General features: G+C 39.7%; 1 protein-coding gene across 1 annotated transcript in view; it reads right to left on the minus strand.

Moving 5' to 3' along the window:
* The window catches only part of PODN (podocan), an 829411-nt gene extending 808734 nt beyond the window's left edge, over nt 1-20677 (minus strand). The window contains exon 1 of the mRNA XM_044085452.1: nt 19802-20677. The gene's annotated coding sequence lies outside the window, so the exon portion shown is untranslated. The remainder of the gene's footprint in view (nt 1-19801) is intronic.
* Between the last annotated feature and the right edge of the window lie 708 nt (nt 20678-21385).

A 21385-nucleotide genomic window follows, 5' to 3' on the forward strand; every position in this document is an offset into this window, starting at 1 on the left:
TGATGATGTGTTGTGTGTGTGTGTGTGGTGTTGTTATTGGTGTGTGTGTACACATAGGGGTGGGTGGGTGGAAACACAATAGAGAGCTTACTGCAATCAATGGTGAAATAAATAAAGCATTTGACAATGTGCACAATATAACTGGGTATACTTTATCCTCTGATCAGAAACGGTTGCTCAATAAAGGCTTGAATTATATACCTGTTTTTTTTTTGTGGATGAAAATGTTTTAGTGTCAGATGTTATAGCCTTTTGTAGAAGACTTAATCTAAAGCTATTTTTTGGTCCACAGGATAATTCCCAGAGACCTACGGAATTTCATTTTCATAAATCTAGTTTCTAGATGTGATCAAGATGTTGGTGGAGTTAGGGGAGAAATGGAACCTTAGGGTACTCATAGCAGCATGGAGAGAAAGATGTATCCCACATAAATGGAGAATAAGCATTCTAGTGCCAGTATACAAGAGCAAATGTGATATTCACAACTGTGGACAGTATAAGAGTATCAAACTCCTGACACACTGCATGAAAGTTCTGGGGAGGGTGACTGATAAACTAATGCACAGAGGAGTTGAAAGTAAGATGGGTGTTGAGGTGAAGAGTCAGATCAGAATGCAGCACAATCAATCCAATGGTTGCAGTGAGACAGATAGTTGAGAAGAAACTTGAGATGAGAAAAGAGTCCCACTGGGCATTCCTAGACTTGGAGAAAGCATATGACAAGGTCCTAAAAGTCTGATTTGGGCAGTCCTACGATAGTTCAAAGTCCCTGAAACATTGGTAGAATTAGTGTAGACTATGTAAAAGGACCTACCAATACATGTACGAACAGTGTTCAGGCTCACACAAGGGTTCCCATTAGGAGTGAGTCTGCATCAGGGCTCAGCTCTGAGCCCACTGCTGTTCATAAGGATGACGGACTACATTAGCAAACAGGTCAGAACGGAACGATCAACAAAGTTTCTTTATGCAGATTTTGTGGCATTACAGGCAGATTCTGAAAAAAGAACTTCAGGAAAGGATAGGGGAATGGAATGCAAAACTGTAAGCACATAAATTGAGAACAGACAAGATAGTTGCAATGGTAGCAAATGGGGGAATGCAGAAGAACCTGATAACTGAGATAGAAGGGAAAATAGTAAACAAGTTTGCAGGTTCAAGTACTTGGGAGGTGTAGCTGAGGAGAAGGGAAGTCTGAATGAGGAGGTCAAAGCTAAAATCAGAGGGTTTGCAGCCAACTGCCACAGAGTGTCAGGGGCAGTGTATGACAGAAGAATGACAAAGAAGCTGAAAAGTAAAGTGTAGAAAGCAGTGGTGCAACCACTACTACTGTATGGCACAGGAACATAATCATTAAATTTTTCTTGCAGTTATTGACACATTTGATCATTTGTTTTTATATGTAATTATGGTGGCTTCAAAATTTAATATTTGGAGCATTATAGGTTTACCAGCATTGATGGCAGGTATGAGTAGTAGATACCAAATTGTTGAATATTTTGGCCGCTTCTTAGTTAAAAATTTTAAAGTGTAATCATGTGCTTTTTAAAGGGGAGTCGCTAGGGGGCGCATCTGAGTGGAGTAGTGATGTATTTATAGTGAGACAAATGTGTGGTGCAGTTTGTTTTCTGAGGAAGTTGGTGCAGAGCGCCGACGAAAAGCTTGTTTTTAAGCTTAATAAAATTTCAATTTGTTTTTTTCGTTTATTGGCATTCTTGTTTACAACATAACCTGTGGATTATAAAGAACTTTGCACACATCTATCTGAATCCAGGAGTTTAAAGGCACTGGACCTGCAAGGGTGTTTTTTTCACCAGTTTGTTTTTTGATTTTGAATTTTTAGAAGGTTTATGTCTTCCACCATGCAGGAAGCCAGTGGCACTTCAGACTCAGGCGATTTAACTATACTTATTAACCTCCTAACTGAGAAAGTGGATCATCTTTCACAGCGAATTGATGGGCTTTCACAAAGTGGTTCTTTGAGGCCAACGGTGTGCTGCTCCAGTGGATTATCGATGGAATCTTCAGCTTTGTTATCGGCTAGTGGAAGCGGAACTGACTCGAGAGTTGTTACCACCGGCAACAAGGCTTTACATAATACCGATAGCAGCGGTAAGCCTAAGGGCATTTTGGGAGGCCATACAAGTTCAGGTGAGAAAATTGGAGCCTCTCCAGCTATTCTCTGTGAAACGGAGGCACCGAGGAGGGGCTATGTTGAATTAAACTTGAACAATTGGTTGAATCGCCCCTTCAGTTTTCATACTGGGGAAGACATCGGTAATATTGATATTCAAACTGAAGGAATGTCCGATTTACCTACTAAGCTCAACAATTTCAACCAAAAATTACTGCGGTTAAGGAAGTTACAACTTGAGGTATCCTACTTTTGGGAATGCCGACGTGCGAAGATTGTTCCGAAGGGGCTTCGCTCGTGGCAATACCCTACAGGTTTGGAAGATGAGTCGAAATTCCACCTTGACCTCTTGGCACTTTTTGAAAGAGATGGGAATGAATTGATCAACTTAATCTGCACCCACTATCAGGACGTTATTAACCAATTAACCACGGAACTTTCCAACTTAGATGAGGAAATTAAATCAGATACTCATTTTTTCAGATATCGTTATGAATATGAAAGAGTTTTTACCAGTATCGACCAACACATTTCTAAGACCACTATAACTAAAGTAAAGAAACTCCAGAGGGACATTATCTCAATAAACACTGGCTTTGCTCCTGCACTAATCCAGACTAATGTTAATCTCTATTTTTTTTTTTTTCTTTTAACACACAATTATATTTTTAATTGTTTTTTTTTTGTTTTTTTGTTTTTTGTTTTGTTGTGTGTTTGTAACCTTTTATGTAAATTGTTAAATTAGTATTTCTCCTTTTCTCCTCTCTCTCCCTGAAAAATGGACATATATCCAGTTGGACTAGCCCGGTCAACAAATGTAAAATAAAATAAAATAAATAAATAAACATAAACGCCTATAAAAAAACCCTAAATCTCAAGGGAATTTTCTAGGGAATAGCAGAACCACCATGGGGTTGCTATCTGGCCCAGATACTAATGGCCAACCTATGCACCCCCGTGAATCGGAGAATGGATCCCTATTGAGGAAAACAAACCAGAGAATTTCAACGGAATGTGTTATGAGTATCGGGCCGGGCACGAGCCAGGAAGAGCCGACTCTTGACAACTATGACGAACATTTTCAAGTCCGAGCCTCATCCCCCAAGCCACAGTCGGGTCGGATGACGAGGAACAAATACAAAACCAGGAGGAACTGAGAGACCATGGTCTAGCTATTCCTTTAGTACCCCCAACGCAACCTTTGGAAATACTTTACAACACGGGTAAAGACTTCAAGATTTACAGTTTTTCACAGTTTGTTTTTTCCCAACCTTTGGTGAATGTTTTGGCTAAAGGATTAACTTTTGTACCCTCCTGTAGAGCTGGTGTTGGGAGGACTATATTGGACCTAAAACTTTTTGTGAGAAAGTTGAACCTGTCACTGTTGTTGGGTGATTCCCAAAAACATAAGAACCCTTATCACATACCAAGTACTTTTAATCCGCCATTACTCCCAGCTGTCGGAATTTTCGAACAATTGTATGATCTTGACATCTGCCACCTCCTCAATTCAAGGCGCTAGGCTCATTTTAATATCACTAAGGAGGAGAGGGCCTTGTTAGAGGCACTTAGGTTTGCATCAGTTAGACTCATGCAACCCGATAAGGGAGGGGGATTGGTGGCTATGGATATGAATGACTAAAATGACAGAATGTTGGCTATCCTATCTACTGATACTTACAAGGAGGTTTCTAAGAATGAATTGAATCTTAGCTTGTGCCACATCCGGTCATTTTTTGAGGAGATGTTCATTAATGGCATTATGGATGTGGGTGTATACAATTTTGTTTCTGTGGCATCACCTAAAATTCCAGTTTTGTTTGGGAACCCCAAGATACACAAGAACATCTATGATCCACCTATGTGGCAACTGGTCAGTGCCAGAGGAAGCATTACATATGCAGCGGCCAAGGTGGTGGACGAGATTCTCAAGAAGTATGTGGACAGAGTTCAATACATTTCGAGAGATTCTTGGGCATTCTTGGAAAAAGTGGGTTCAGTTCCATTTAACGCTGATTGTATTCTCTTGACCATTGATGTTGTTGTCCTGTATTCATCTATCCCTCATTTGGAGGCAGTTGAGTGGATCCAATTGGAAATGGTTTTTCACCATACTCCTGCAGAAGAAGTTACGATGGTCAGTGAGCTATTGGAGGTTATTCTTACCAGCAACTTTTTTACATTTAATAACCGGTGGTTCCACCAATTGATTGGGGTCCCTATGGGATTGCCCTGTGGAGCCAGTGTGGCCAATTTAGTTATGGCCCACTGGGAGAGGGTGTTTGTTTTATCTAATTCTTTGGTCCAAGAGAAAGTAGCGTTATACACTAGGTTCTTGGATGACATTTTTGTCATCTTCAATGGTACTCTAGATGATGTTAATAACTTAGTGTCGTTTTTTAACGGCTCCACAGAATTTTTGAAATTCACATCTGAGTTTGACATTGACAAGATTACCTACTTGGACGTGGAACTAGAGAAAGATAGGAGCTTAAATTGCTTCTTGGCCAGCATACATTGGAAGCCGACCTTCTCGAATTCTTATTTACATTTTGACAGCAAACACCCATTACACCAAAAGAGGGCTATCGTGAAAGGCCAATTTGTTCAAGCAGCCCGCATGACATCAGAAGATAAGAAATTTCACGAGGAGTGCAAGTTCATCTTTGGCATGTTCGTCAGCAGAGGGTACCCTGCCGATTTTGTCGCAGAATTGAGTTTGGAAGTGCAGGGGAAGAGGGCCAATGGCAACTTCCGCCCCATTTTAGGGAATATGGAGGATGGGCCTTTAGGTTTACCTCGCCTCGCCAGTGAGTCTGATACTTTCAATTGTACTTTTGTAATTTCATTCAACTTGGATGCAATGGACATTGTGTCCATTATAAAGAAAAATTGGCACTTATTAACCACCGAGTCCATAGGAGCATTTGGACTATTATCGCCCCCTAAGGTTGCTTTCAGGAGGGGCCTTAACATCAAAAACATCCTGGAGTCCAAAGTTGCTGGTGCCTCCCCCAGATCTGGGATGTTCAAATGTAACATGTGCAGGTACTGCAGATACATTAAAGCAAGTTCAGCTTTTTCCATCAGGGACAAGAAGTATCTCATACAAGGAAGATTTAATTGTGCCAGCAATCGGGTGGTATATTTAGCCCAGTGTTTGGTCTGTCCAGGTTTCTATATCGGCAAGACTGATAGGAAACTACAGGAACTGGTATATGAGCACTTATATGCCATCAGGAAGGGGAAGGTCGACAATGCTCTGGCCAAACATATATTAGATAATCCAGGTAACGAATTTTCATTTACAGTGATCGATCAGCTAAACCAAGAGTTTATGGGGGGACCCGATTCTTTAAGACTAGAATGCAAGGAGTTGATGTGGCAACTTAAGTTGGAGCTTTTATTTACCTGTACTTAATAGTATGCTTTCATCCGGTTTCCTCTTCCTGAAGAAGCCTAGTGAGAGGAGAAGCCCCTGGAGTGGCTTAATGCCATCTGGGAACATATTTATGTTTTTATTTTTTTTTTTGTTTTTTTTTTTTTTTTTTTTTTGTGTACATATTAATATATATATAAACACTAGAACACTTTTTTTTTTTTTTTTTTTTTCCCACTTTTCTACTTTTATAATTTATTTTTTATTGTTTATATTAATGCTTATATTAACACTAGTGGGAATTTTTTTCCCATTTTTTTCCCACTTTTATATATATTTTTTTTTTTTATATCATACCAATTTTCTTTTATATATTAACATTTGATCATTTGTTTTTTTTATTTTTATATTGTTTTTTTTGTTTTTTATTTTATTTTTATTTTTTATTTATATTATTTAATGGCGTGCAGTATTGACACATTTGATCATTTGTTTTTATATATGGTGGTTTCCAAAATTTAAAAATTGGAGCATTATGGCATTACCAGCATTAATGTAGATACCAAATTGTTGAATATTTTGGCCGCTTCTTAGTTAAAAATTTTAAAGTGTAATCATGTGCTTTTTAAAGGGAGTCACTAGGAGAGGGAATATGTGGTATAGTAGAGATGTATTTATAAAGAGAAATGTGTGGTGTGTTTTTTTTTTTGTTGTTGAAGGAGGAAGAGGGTCCAAAAGCTTTTTTTTAAGCTTAAATTTTATTTTGTTTTTTTTTTTTTTTTTTTTTTTTTTTATCTTGTTTACAAATAACCTGTGGATTACTCTATCTGAATCCAAGAGTTTAAAGGCGCTGGACCTGCAAGGGTGGTTTTTTCACCAATGGTTGCAGTGAGACAGATAGTTGAGAAGAAACTTGGGATGAGAAGAGTCCCACTGGGCATTTCTAGACTTGGAGAAAGCATATGACAAGGTCCTAAAAGTCTGATTTGGGCAGTCCTACGATAGTTCAAAGTCCCTGAAACATTGGTAGAATTAGTGTAGACTATGTAAAAGGACCTACCAATACATGTATGAACAGTGTTCAGGCTCACACAAGGGTTCCCATTAGGAGTGGGTCTGCATCAGGGCTCAGCTCTGAGCCCACTGCTGTTCATAAGGATGATGGACTACATTAGCAAACAGGTCAGAACGGAACGATCAACAAAGTTTCTTTATGTAGATTTTGTGGCATTACAGGCAGATTCTGAAAAAAGAACTTCAGGAAAGGATAGGGGAATGGAATGCAAAACTGTAAGCACATAAATTGAGAACAGACAAGATAGTTGCAATGGTAGCAAATGGGGGAAAGCAGAAGAACCTGATAACTGAGATAGAAGGGAAAATAGTAAACAAGTTTGCAGGTTCAAGTACTTGGGAGGTGTAGCTGAGGAGAAGGGAAGTCTGAATGAGGAGGTGAAAGCTAAAATCAGAGGGTTTGCAGCCAACTGCCACAGAGTGTCAGGGGCAGTGTATGACAGAAGAATGACAAAGAAGCTGAAAAGTAAAGTGTAGAAAGCAGTGGTGCAACCACTACTACTGTATGGTACAGGAACCTGGGCAGTGAAGACAGAGCAGTCGAGGAAGCTACAGGTGATGCAAATGAAGTGCCTGAGATGGGTGGTAGGTTGCACATGTGGGACAGACAAAGAAATAACGGCATAACAGCAGAAGCCCAAGCAGCTCCGATTGCAGAGAACATATAATGGTAGTTTGGTCACTTGTTCAGGAAAGCAGAAGAAGATTTGGGACAGAGAGGAAGAAGATAAGAGGAACCAAGGACATACAGAAAAAGAGATGAATGGATTATGTGAGAGAAGACCTGCAACAGTCAGATATGACTGTAGAAGAAGGTAGGAGACTGGGATTGAATCAAGAGAGATCGGAATAGTTTATGCGACACCCTGCCCCCACATAGAAAACAGGAAAAAGGGGGGTGAGGGGAAAAAAAAGAGTCCTAATGATATTCCTGTTAAGTCAGAATGCAGGAGACAGCCCCTTCTGTTTCATGACAGACTGACACTGAGACCCATGTGCCCCTATGGGTAGTAGAGAAGACAGCCCCTTCTGTTTCATGGCAGACTGACTGTAAGAAAACGCTGTGGTTTACTGACCTCTAGAAAAGCTGGAAAACTTTCAAAAGCACAATTTAAAGATGAGACTATAAGCAGAACATGAAAAAATATGTCTAGATTTGTAGGGGAGAACCTGAATGAAATTTTCCCATTTCTTACCCATATCTTATGTTACAAAATTATTTATTTTACAGGGAAATAAGGACAGAGAAGTAGTACTTCGACTATTAGTGCCCAAACCTTTCAAAACCTAGGGATGAGGTTAGCAAAGTCACGTACTAGTTAGACACATAGAAATAGACACACAGGCTTTGCCAGCAGGAATAAAGAATAATGAAATATAGATACACACACACACACACACACACACACACACACACACACACACACATGCACACACGCACACACAACATTTTATGTAAGGAACCTCACTGTGCATGTAATGCATACAGGGCATGCAAATATCAAAATAAAGAATTCCCAGTAGAGATGGTGGACCTGCATTGCCAGTGCAAACTTAGCTACCTTTTTATGATTTGGAATCCCACTACAGAGTAGGATCTACATGAGGAATGCCTCCAGGATTCATTAGAGGAGAAGGGGAAAGTAAGGGGCAAGGCCTAGAGCCACCTCAAGAATATCTGACATAGATTTAAGGGGCACAACTGAACAGAATTATAGTGCAGAAAGGTTATAATGCACTCATAATAATCTCTCACAACACACCTCCCTCTACATACAAAGATCTACATGTACATCTCTGGGGGAAAGATCAATTTATAAGGAATAGAAGAGGGAAGGAAACCAAGGTTATCCACAATAAAATCTCAGTTTTATGCTGTGACATAGCTTTCAACTGCAAAAGATACAGCTTTCAAAAACAAAGAAGACATTCACAACTGTGGACAGTACAGTGATATCCAAATTCTGACACACTCTATGAAAGTTCTGGAGAGGGTAATTGATAAACAGATATGCAGAGTAGTAAAACATAAGATGGGAGATGAGCAGTTCGAATTCAGAGCAGCGTGAAGCACAACTGACCCAATGCTTACAGTGAGACAGAGAGATGAGAAGACGCTAGAAATGAGAGTCCAACTGGGCATGCCTAGCCTTGGGGACAGCATATGATAATGTCCCTAGAAAGCTGATTTGGGCAGTGGCTCAAAGTCCCAGAAACATTGGTAGAATTAGTGCAAGCTATATAGAAGGACCCAATGACTTAAGTAGGAACAGTGTTCAGTCTCACAGAGGGATTCCCAGTGGGAGTGGGTATGCATCAAGGTTTAGTTCTGAGCCCACTGCTATTCATACTGGTGATAGACTACATTAGCAAACAGGTCAGAGGAGAAACAGCAGCAAAATTACTATATCCAGACAAAGTGGAATTACAAGCAGACTCTGAGGAAGAACTTTGGCAAAAGATCGGGGAATGGAATGCAAAACTAAAGACACATGGGATGAAACTGAGTACAGATAAGACAGTGATAATGGCAGCAAATGGTGACATCAGAAGAAGCTGAGAATTGAGACAGAAAAAGAAAACAGTCAAACAGGTTAACAGCTTCAAGTATCTGGGGGGTGGTTGAGGAGACGAGAAATCTGAATGTCTGAATAAACAGGTCAGAGCTAGAGTCAGAGGAGCTGCAGCCAACTGGCACAGAGTGTACAACAGAAGAATACCAAACAAACTGAAAAGTAAGGTGTACAAAACAGTGGTGCGACTAGTACTACTGTATAGCACAGAAACCTGGGCAGTAAAGGCAGAGCAGTTGAGGAAGCTTGAGGTCATGGAAATGAAGTGTCTGAGACTGGTGGTAGGATGAACACTGTGGAACAGATGAAGAAATGAGAACATAAGAACAGAAACCAAAGAAGCTCCAATAGCAGAAGAGATAAAAAAAACAGGTTCTGGTGGTTCTGGTACATGTGCAGAGAAGCAGAAGATAATCTGATGAAGATGATTTGGGACAGACAGAAAAAAGGCAACAGAAAACAAGAGCATCCAGCAAAGTGGTAGATGGACTGTGTGAGAGAAGACGTGCAACAGTCAGGAATGTGTATCAAAGAAGTCAGGAGTGTGGCAGTGAATCAAGAGAGATGGAGATAGTTAACAAGACACTCCATCCCCATGTAGAAAATAGAAAAGAGGGGGCTGGTGATGATGATGATGATGATATAGCTTTCAACTTTATTGTGCTGATGATATAGGGTTCTAGAGTTGTGGACCCTTGTTACTACTGTGATCTTCATCATGACAGAATTTTTTTTTTTTGTGGCGTGGGGGCATGTATTCTGGCAGGAATGATCAGACAGTTCATAACTGGCCGATTGCTACTGCTACTTTTTTGGAATTGGAAGTTGGGAATGGGTCTATCCATAAAATCAGCTGCTTCTTCCTAATTTGAAAATTCAACGTAAAGTAGTATGCAAAGCTTTTCTTGGAATCATGGCCTTGTTTTCTATAGGATAATGCTCAGGGCAGTGTCATGTGCCATATATAAACTGATTTAGAATCCACCACACAAATTCTGCATCTCCACAAACTACAATCTGTTTTGTTTTTAAACTCAAGCTGCTGGTTACTTGCTAAGTTGCAATAAATTAGAGGACTGCACCTTGATCATCTCCTGAGAAAATTACTACTCTTTTAACAGGTTAGTGTACTGAAAGCATATATAAAGCAAAACAACAAAGCTAATAAAATGTCTTGGTCCGCAAAGATGATATGTAGATCAATGAGTTACAAAATTAAACTGAAAAAATATGTTTATTTATTTATTTAGTTATTTATTCATGGGGGGCAGTCTTCAGTCCATTCCAGTCACCAATAGCATCTAAATCGTATTTAAGGAATCGTGTCTGTTTAAAAAAAAAATAGGAAACCCATTGTTTACTAAACAGTCTCATCAACGAAAAGTACTGAAGATATTTTTCTGTTAAGATTTTGTGAAAATGTTAGCCCATATATTTCTTTATAGACTGGATACTATAAACAACTAAACTGAGATAAAGGCAAATGAAGGTTGAAAAAATTAAGCAGCATTTCACAAGTCATTAATGTGATTTGGACACTTTTGGTTTGCATTTTCCAAGTTACACATTACAGTATGCAAGGTTATTTATTAGGCAAAATGAAAGAGCTTGAACATTTGATAAAGAAGATTACACCTATGGCCTATTGAAGAATTTCCTCAAATTAACCTAGGTTTGATTCATCGCGTTTCCATTTAACTTTCCTCACCAAGTCACTTAACTAGATATTGTTACTGGGTCACCGCTACAAAAACACGCTAGTGGGTTTTAAATTTTAATTGCTTAGCAAATAAGAGTTAAAAAATAAGTTAATAAAATATATAGTGCACTGAGTTCTCTACATTTCCCGCAGATTTTGCATGTTTGTATAGTGGTTATGAGCTTTGCTGTTCTGCTGTTTCTCCCAGTAAGGTTTAATTATACAGTCAGCATGCCCCTATATGCCAGTGTCAGGACATGTGATTTGTGGGCTTTAAGACAACCTAGTTCTTGTTCTATTTCATAGAATTCTTTCATATCTATCAACTTAAGAAAGCAACACAGAAGTTATTTTTCCACCTTAATGGATGAGGATGATGTTATTTTAAATGAAGCAGCTGCAAAAATTGTACTTGTTAATGAGACGTAGCAGTATTGTTTGTAGGCAGCCCATAACACATAGCAGATGAGTCTGTAAGTGGGAGCTGTTTCTTGTATGTGTAAGCTAGTAATCTGCATGTTCAAGAAATCACTAACTTCTTACACACACTGCACTATGCTTTATTTGCTTTCTGTTTTGTAAATTAAATTTGCATAGTTTAACTAGACACTTACTGTCTTTAATAACACAGTCATGAATCATCACTGCAGAATTTATATTAATGGTAAAACCTGCAAAATGCTGGCAGAGATAATCATTTTTTATGATAACATCAAGCTTGATAGAAAAAGAATACAGAGGCAGAGACGTCATGATAGATACAGGGATTCCATCTGGCTTAAAAGAGCATTCAGATTTTAAAAATGCTCTCAGAAGGTGAATTCTTAAACACTGATGTAAGAAACTTTTACTGATTGTGTTGCCATTATATGTTACAACACCTTCATGATGTACGTTTTAAACATTGTTCACTGTTGCTTTATCTGATGGCTCATCTGATGAATTCTATTTAAACAGCTTTTCTGAAAATGTCTCACTGATGATATGCTCTTTTGATGTTTCTTATTAGTTACTCTTTCGTTTTTTTTCAGTAAACTTCTGCTTTCCATCTAGGAAGTTTGAGTCTGTTTTAATTATTTACTTATAAACATGAAGAATGAGTCTTTTCTGGTCCTGGATTGTTTCCCAACACTGAGGAGTAGACTACTGAGTCTGGTATGTCAGAACCTCGAGAAGCTTTGAAATGAAGAAATCAGAGCAGTAGAAACCACCTCAGTGCCAGACCTATTGCATATGTGGACAGAATGCTTCTGTCTTGTTTCAGAATCAACAATTTTATCCAGCGGACACAGTTCAATTGATATATACATATAACTTTGTTGCAGTAAAAGATAATAAACCTCAGTCAGAAAGGAGAAAATGTCATGAACTGAATGTGTGCACATATGTGCAGAGTTTCATAAAAGGGAGCCTACATACTGGAATAAAATGTGCAGTGCATGTTTGTGGTACTCAGTCAATGCAAGCCTTTGGTCACTAACAAGGTGGCTTCAGACTATGCACTGGCTTTCATGGAAGTTTCTTCAAAGCATCCAACATAACCAATAGTTAAAGTATACTTATTCTAATAAAAATAAGGAAACAATTAGCAACTTTTGTAAAACGTTTATGCACATCTCCTAGTCTACACATTACTTCATAGGTTCATAGGTAGGTACTAGGCTACTTGCCCAAGGGCCTAATTAAGCCTAGCCAATAAGGTTCCATAGCTTATGCCACCCAAGAAAGTTATTTTCCTGTGCCCCTGTCGACCACAGCCACAGAAGTGATCCCCGGGGTGTATTTCCTATTTCCCATCCACTCACCAAGATTTTTCTTAAAGAGTGCTAATGAGGAACTTTGCTTGACATAGATTGGTAGCTTGTTCCAGAGTATGGGAAGTCTCTGGGACAGGAATCTATCCCTCCAGCATGTCCTGTTTATTGTGGTGACAAGGTTTAGGTCCCTAGGGCATGTAGCTCGGAGGAATTGGGATGTCTTTAGGTGCAGCATGTCTAACAGCTTTGGGTCTGACATAGCTTTATAAGTTAGGCAGAGATCACCTCGGAGTAGGCAAAATGCTATGGAGTAAATCTGGAGAATTTTGAGACAGTCAGTGTAGGGCATCTGTTTGAGGCCAGTAATCCTCTTTGTGAGGTACTTCTGTGGCCTTTCCAGCTGCTGCAGATGTCTTGTGAGGTACATTCCAAAAGGGGCATTGTACTCTATAATGAATCTAATGAGTGTCGAGTAGAGGGGAACAATGACCTCTTTTTTCCTGGATGAGAACCCTTTTGTGATGAGGTGTGCCATGTAGAAGGATTTCCTGACTACTGTGGCAATGTGATTATCAAAGGAGGGACTACTGTCCACCTGGGTCCCAAGGTCTCTTATCACACATTCGGCTTTAAGTAGACTGCCGCCTATGTGGTAGTTCATGGGTACAGAGTTTTTACCAAAGGGGATAACAATGCACTTTTTGGCATTGAGCTTGAGGCCATAGCTCTAACACCAGGCATCTGTCTCAGTGAGGCCCTTCTGTAGGATGTCCACATCATTTGGGGACTCAGCTATGGCTCCTAGTTTACAGTCATCTGCGAACTTCATTAGCCAAAGGCCTTCTGTGTTAGCCTGTACTTCAGAGAAGTAAATACCAAACAGGAGAGGTCCCAGGACTGAACCCTGTGGTACTCCGCTTGACACTGGTTAGAAGTCAAATTTGGAGTCTGCAACCTTTACAGTGTGGGTTCTGTCAGTGAGCCAGTTGGCAACTCATCTTATGACATAAGGCTTTATACCTAGTTTAATGAGTTTATCTATAATTCCAGAATGGGGGATGGTGTCAAAAGCCTTGGCGAGGTCAAGATAGGCTGTGTGAACCAACTTATCCTCATCTACAGTGTTGGTGACTGCCTCGAAGAAATCAATCAGGTTCAGGAGGAATGAGCTGCCTTTCACAAACCCAAACTGAGTGGGGTCCAGAGTTTGGAGGTTACCAATGTCTTTGTTTATGAGTTCCATGATGATACATTCCATGGCCTTACAGACCAGGCTCGTCAGGCTAATAGGGCGATAGTTCCCGGGATCAGTGGTGGCTCCCCCTTTGTGAAGTGGGATAACTGTTGCTGTGCACCATTCAGTGGGTACAAAGCCTGATGTGAGGCTATGACTGAACGTGGTGCTTAGGTGGGGAGCCAGTTTGTTCTGAAGATCATGTAAAACGCAGCCTGGGATGTTGTCCAATCCCATGGATGCTGTGTTTTTGGCTTTAGAGAGTGCAGCTTTTACCTGCATAGTTGTGATTACAGGGACTCTGCATTCTTCCTGTATAGATATGGGCCCTTTAGTGGGGGGGGGGGGTAAAGTTAGCACTGAACCTATCTGCCAGGATGTTGGCAATATCAGTTGGTTCTGTAATTTTTGTGCCATTGTGCTGTAACTCAGAGCAGATCTGGGTGCTGCCATTGAGATTCCTGACATAGCTATAGAATGCTTTGTGGTTGTCCTTAGAATCAGTGGTGATTTTGTTTTCCTAGCTAGCTTTGGAGGATCGTATAAGGGATGTTAGCTTCTTACTGAGGCTGACCACTCCACTCATGGGATTTTACTCTCTTTTGCAACAGTTTCTTCCTTCTATTGTAGAGTTTGTTTATGGCAGGGGACCACCAGATAGGCTTCCTTTTTTTGGAGGATAGCGCCTTGGTTCTGTTTGGAATAGCACAATCCATGCACTCATGTAAGTGCTTATAGAGTGCATTTGTGTAGGATTTAGCAGTCGTAATTGTATTGTCCATCTACATGGGTGTCATGAAGTTCACCACTTTTGTCTTAAGAAGCATGAAGTTGGCTTTGGAGAAATTTGTTACCATGGCTTCCTTAATGGGAGGTGGGGGTAGGATGTGGATATCTAGAGTGATTAGCTTATGGTCGGATCTGACCAATGAGGAGCTGAATTCAGGTGTGGAACACCGGTCACTCATGTTGGTAATGACTAGGTCTAGGATATTGTTGGCCCTGGTGGGGGTGTGGATAAATTGATCCACAGCATTGGAATTTATGAATTCCAGAAAATGTTGAGCGAAGGAATTGGTACATGAGTAGTTTTCCCAGCTATTGGTGGGGTAGTTGAAATCACCCATTATTAGGGTGTTTGGTTGCACCCTAATATTTCCAGTATATCAAGAAAAGTGGAGTGGGAATTCTGGGGCATGGTGGGGGGATCTATCTGTAGCAAGCTACAATTTGGATTGCAATTTTGCCCAGAGTTAGTTGCACTTGGATAACCTTGGATGCATTATACTGAGCAACTAGCCTGGAAGTGTGGATATCCTTAATGAATATGGACACACCTCCGCCTTTGGTGTTCTGGTCCAGGTTAGATGGCCGAAAAGTGTGGTATGAGTTATAGCCTGGTAATGCAGGGGTACACTCTGGAGCCTTGAACCAGATCTCAGTCACTGCACAGATATCGATGTTCTCCATTTTAAGGAGTGCCTCGAGTGAGTGCATTTTGAGATTTAGACTTCTAGCATTGAGTAGCATTACCCTTAGCTTTTGCTTGCCTGTTCCTGTTACGGTGGTGAATTTGTCATTTGAACCTTGCCTAAAAAAGGCACTATAGGGGTGGCAAGAGCCTTAGCCAGTATCCAGAATCCCAGGGGTGACAGGTACAGGCCATCTCTGGCAAAGCATTGTGGTCTATCAACCATTGTTGAAGTCAATGATTTTGTCCTTGTACTGCGGTATCATTCTGGGTGATGGCAGGATGCTACTCAGGGCTAGGGTCATACCTGCCTGGGCTACAAGATTGGAGAGCTCTTCCATGTCTCTTTTCATGTAGTCCAGGGAGGTACATTTCAGGTCGTTCACACCAACATGGACAATGACAGAGTCATATTTGTACTTGTTGTGGAGTGACCTGAGTGCATGGGTTATGTGGCGGATCCTGGCACCCGACAGGCAGCTGACAGTAACCTTCTCCTTGTTTAGCCTGGTGAGTGGGACATCAGTGAGCCTGACTATAGAGTCACCTATGACTAGTGCGTTGGGTACGTTGTTTTGCCTTATGGGCTGTGGTTGAGTGGCACACTGAGTCTGTGGGGTATGTGTCATTTGGGTTGTGTTGGGGGGTGGAGGTTGATTGTTTTTCTGCTTTGGAGGTCTCTGTTGCTTAAGCAGATTATTATTGAATGCCTCCGTCAATGTTTTTGTGTTTCTATGTGTGGATTTTGGTGGTGTAGGTTTAGTGGGACTATGTGATGAGTATGGTGTGGTACAAGTGTTTACCTTCTCCTCTTGACTGTCAAGTTCAGTCTTGGATGGAGAGAGCTTTACCTCCAGTTTGGCTAGATAAGTGCATCTCTCACAGGTTGTTGTGTTGGGTAGTAGGAGGAGAGGTTTGTCTGTGTACATGAGGCAATTGCCACATTGCCCCAAGATGCCCAGATTCATCAGATAGACAGGAGAGAACACTGGGAGCTGACAGTTGGACCTGCCTCAATAAAAAAATATTTTCCTCTAGACAAGTGAGGAAAGTGAGTACAAGAGCTGTTTTTCTCTAAGCAAATGAGGAAAGTAAGTAAAAAAACTGTTTTCCTCTAGGTAATGAGGAAGGTTAAGTGCTGTAGTAATTTGTAGCTTATTTAGTGCTTACAACAAGTTCTGAACAAGTGCTGCGCACGAATAAGCAAATTCAAGTGCTAAAACCAAGAATCTGTATCTGAAAAAGACTAGTTACAGGAAACAAACAAGTGCAAATGCGGCTTTTAGATCAGAAAGTTGAGAGAGATGGAAAAATTGCCCCAACAGTCAATAACTACAATTTCTGGGCCAGAAACCATTCCTTCTGTTCTAGAAAGGTTACTTTATTTTATTTATTTAATTTATTTAATTGATTAGTTTATTTTGTTAACCAGGTATGTGAACTGGTCCTTTTGAGACCATTTTCAGTATGACCCAGGATAACGGTAAATGTGACAGTACAGCAGCTTGTTAACCAGCATGATTCTGAGACATCAAAACAAACTGGAGTACCAAGAGAAAGCTCAATAAGGCACAGGAAGAACACGCATACTCCACTGATAGTGATTAGAGTTCAGAATTAAAACCCTAGACCCTGAAGCTGTGATATAGAAACCTTAACAAGTGAGCTGCCATGGTGCCTGCCCTCAGAGTTATTCTCCAAGAAGCACTGATTTGCATTCACTAGACCTAAGCAATCATTGTCAAATTAGTAGTAGTAAAATTTGGCTCTTTCACAGTGTGTTGGTGGCAGACTTAAAATACCATGAGTTCATACTAAGCTGTACCATTAAAGTGATTCACAGCATGCAGAAATTAGAAGTGTAAGGTGCCTGTCCTATGCAGGAGACTTCCAGTGTCACTGCACCTCTAAGGATGGTGAGCATTCCCTTTGGTGACCTCCACTGAACAGAGTGATTTTTTTTCATACTGGCAGACTTAAAAAAGTGGTTGTTGAAACAGCAGTACTAGCATAATTATGATTCTACAATATTAAAAAGTGTCATTCACTTAATACAAACTTTTGAGCACAATTATTGTTTTAAAAGCAGCAATGGTTAAAACATGTTGCTTGCAAATGTTATATAAAAGTGGAAAGCATTTACCATAAATCATAGTATAATATTTAAAAAAAAATTGTATAATATATTAGATTTTATTAATTTTATAAGTTAACTTAGTATACACTACGGATTATGTTTAAAGATCCATTTTATTACCTTGCTATTTATTTATTTATTTATTTTTACAAGTTCATAGTTAACTTACTGGATATGTAGTCCAGAAAACCACTGAGGAGCCCAGCCCAATTTGTCAATTATCTTTAAAAACTGCCTGGTATGTGACTTGTTGAGAACTGTACTGCAGACAAATGGAGACTGAAGAACTCAAGCTGTGGACTACAGGAAGCAGTTTGTTAACAGCTGCACTGCCAGAGTCCAATTTGATATGATATATGTGTACCCTTTTTCCTAGACTGGAAAATGGATTGGAAGCAGTTTATTTTATGAACAACCATGCTTTCACAATGTTTAATCCATGCTTTGGCAGTTAGTTATATATTATATAAGTAACTACTGCTATGTCAGCTGGTTTCAGCATTCTCGCTACTTTGGCTATTTCTGAGTAGTAGTACCAGGTTCTGTACTGCACAGGTGATATCAGTGCACATTTGCTAAATGATCATAACATTTTTTGTATTTTACCAGAATACATTTAAATAAAATACTGTCTAGCTGTCAATAATTATTATTTGTTAATCAGGAAATCACTATACACCTATTACTTTACACTAACCCATTTCTTCAAATGTTAGTAAAACTAAATTATACAATTTGTAACAAACTTTTTTCTGTAAACAATGCATGTGGTCAAATTCGCTTTGGTGAGCTTTAGTGAGTAACAAGTGACTGAAACCACAGAAATGGCACAAACATCCATCAAAAAATAGTGCACTTTTAACAAAACTATAATGGTAATTACATTCTCTAAGTTATTTTTTTCAGCATCATACCATCTTCGTTCATACCTCTCAACCTCTTAGAGCAAGAGATCTGGACAAAGCCATAATGAAAGTGGGACAAAGGCCCAAACATAGGGACAATTTTTTTAAATATTGCTCTTACAAACTTAGAAAGTTGATAGAGTAACAGGTTTTGCATTAGCATGAATTTTCTGAAGGGTACAAAGTCTGAAACTCAAATGTCCTTCATTATTTTCTAACTTCAGTCTTTAATGATTTGCCACTAATCTGCCAGAAAACCACAATTTTAGGAAAACAGGCAAAAAATATGAGGCAAAAATCTGTACAGTTGAGTGGTATATCTTCATTCCTGCTGGAATATGCATGCCACTGACCTCATAATAAGCAGTTTAAAAAATCCTGGAACAATGCATCTTTAAAAAAATGTAAAATAGCTATTGTTTTCTGAAAAGGGCAAATCCAAAAAACATTTGAATGTTGGCGACATCTTTACTGTCTTATAAGTAGAATCCAAATATATAAAAAGGGAAGGAATTATTGGGTAGCACTGAACAAACAACATTAGGTGTTTGTATAGACCCTTGAACACAGTGCAAACAATTTTCAGCTTGGAAAAGTTTTTCATCTGATAATGCAAGAAGGAATCTAAAACCTGCAATTGTAACTGGTGTAGAGTAAGGAATTCAGCTTTGAAGTAGACACACCTGTTGATGCTGCTCTCTGATAGGCTGACTACCAACAAACTCTTGGCTTATGACAGAATGCATGGTGGGAGTGTGTCTAGGCTTTTCTGTTTACTGAACTCTGTACAAGACTGATGCGTGTAGGTGTACTGCCAAGAAACAGGAACAACGTTTAACTAACTACAATAACTGATATGAATTAATATCTATAGCTCTAAGGGTTAATACTGTCTTACATTAAAAGAGTAAATTCCTTATCATAGTACATATCATACACAAGTTACCCAATAAGGCAAGGTACGTGGGTTTAAAACAATTGCTTTCCATTCGTTCAGTATTATGTTATTGCAAATATTGCCAAGAACATGCATCTATACGAGCTCGACTAGGAAACAATTCGTGGTAATGTCTGCCATTGGTTACATGGAAACTAAAGAGGCTGTTTGCCAGTCACGGGAAATTAAAATCAGCATGCATCAATGCGATGGCACATTAACCTTCACTGGGTACTGTAATTAAAAAGTCTTTAGCTTTATTAGATGAACCCCTCGTATATGTGTTTCTCCGAAAACAAGCAAGACAAAAGTCACGACCCTGGTTGTTAATAAAAGGCATCTGTCTACTAGTTATGGTGGCCCAGCATGTATCAAAAAAACTGTAAAAGTCTAATCAGCGCACACAAGCCCTGATACCCCCTCCTCTGCCTCCTACCCCACCCGCCACCAGCAACACCACTACCATCCTGAAGTAAGGATGGGTGAATTGACTACTCTCACCTTGAATTATTACAGTTGTACGTACTCCGGGACACAAGCAAAACCTTCTTTAGTGAATACAATGCAAGATCAAGCTTCCAAAGGTTCAGATTCCTAAAGTCGCTGGATCGCTCAACGATGATTTATTAACTGCCTCCCATGTGTCTGCACAGATCCGTGAGGGCATCAATCTTGCGTCCACTGTGCTTGTTAGGTGTTTGATGTTGGCTATTTCAGATATGTGCAATGTACCAGACCGAAAAAACTGACAATACAAACAAAAGAAGTGATTTAATTCCGAACTGCGAAAAACAGCAGTTTTGAAGTGTCCTGAATCGAGTTCCAGGTTTATTTTCGAGGCAAAATGATGGAGTTTGTAGCAGAGCTCCAAATTCGTCCCCTCTATTGGCTGCAGGAAGTGAATAAAACGCACCACCTGCTTTAAAAGGTCTGCACTGAGCCCTTTCTTGCAGAAGACAGCCAGCGCTCGTCATGCAGGCTTCGAACTCCAAGCCCAGCCAGCTCTGCGAACAATATTTTCCAGATGTTGAAAGGCAAGGCGAGAGAATGAAAAGGGTAAACCCTTCCAATGAGAATTTCCTGCCTTCCCAACGCAATCTGAGTTTTCCAAACTTTCCATATGGAAAAATGTTAATTCGCGCTAGAGAAAAAAAATGCTTTAGCTTTAATAAAAACATGAGCTATTTTGTCCCCAAATAGCAAGAATGTATTTGAGCGGCGCTGAAGGAAGGGGTCCCACACTGGAAAGATGTGATAAGTGAAATAATTATATACATCTTTCCCAGTTAAAAACCCACGTGTTGTTAATAAACACAACCTAAACATGATGAGGCCGCTTTGAGTCTGTGATACCCCCTGGAATATTGTGCCATTTCAGATGTAACCCTACTGCAGCTTCACTTATTGCCAAGAAAAACAAACTGCTTTAGAACAAATGGTTCCTCGTTGCACTCTTTATGCAAACCTATTTGGCCTCATCATTTTACTTTACACTTGGGATGTTTCAGCAGAGTGATTCATTGGACTCGCATCTAAAACAAGTTCATTGCTCATTGTCAAGAAATGCCATGTTTTGTACTCGGCGGCAGTTCGCATTCATGCATGCTTTAAATTAAGGCTTTTAGTTGTTTTAACGCCTTTGTTATAGCCGAACCCCAACGGTTTTGAAAGGCATGCTTCATACTTTGCAGTTGCTCTAACTTGTTCTTTGAGTATTTTTATCAGGTGTAAGTGGTATTCCACCTTGCCTTGCCTTTGGTTCCTGGATATGCTGTATTAAATATTAATCAATCACAAACCCAGAATGTTCTAAGTAAGCAATAATAACGTCCAGGGTGGGCACTATAGGAAAATAACAGACCACCCAAGAATGGTTAAAGGGCTTCCTAGCTTTGGTATTTCCTTTATTAAACCCACCCTGGAGGGCATTGTTGTACTTAAGAGAATGGAAGCAGTACTGCTTGTAAGTTGTGCTTAGAAAATAATTTAGTTTAATTAACATGTCTCTCAAGGTTTGAAGGAGTAACCCATAGTAATCAAAGATTAAGTGGAAATTGTGTGCCTCATTCAGTGTTTGTGTGTGTG

The sequence above is a fragment of the Protopterus annectens genome, chromosome 10.part0 (genome assembly GCF_019279795.1).
Source record: "Protopterus annectens isolate FY-2018-M chromosome 10.part0, PAN1.0, whole genome shotgun sequence".
NCBI classification, from domain to species: domain Eukaryota; kingdom Metazoa; phylum Chordata; order Ceratodontiformes; family Protopteridae; genus Protopterus; species Protopterus annectens.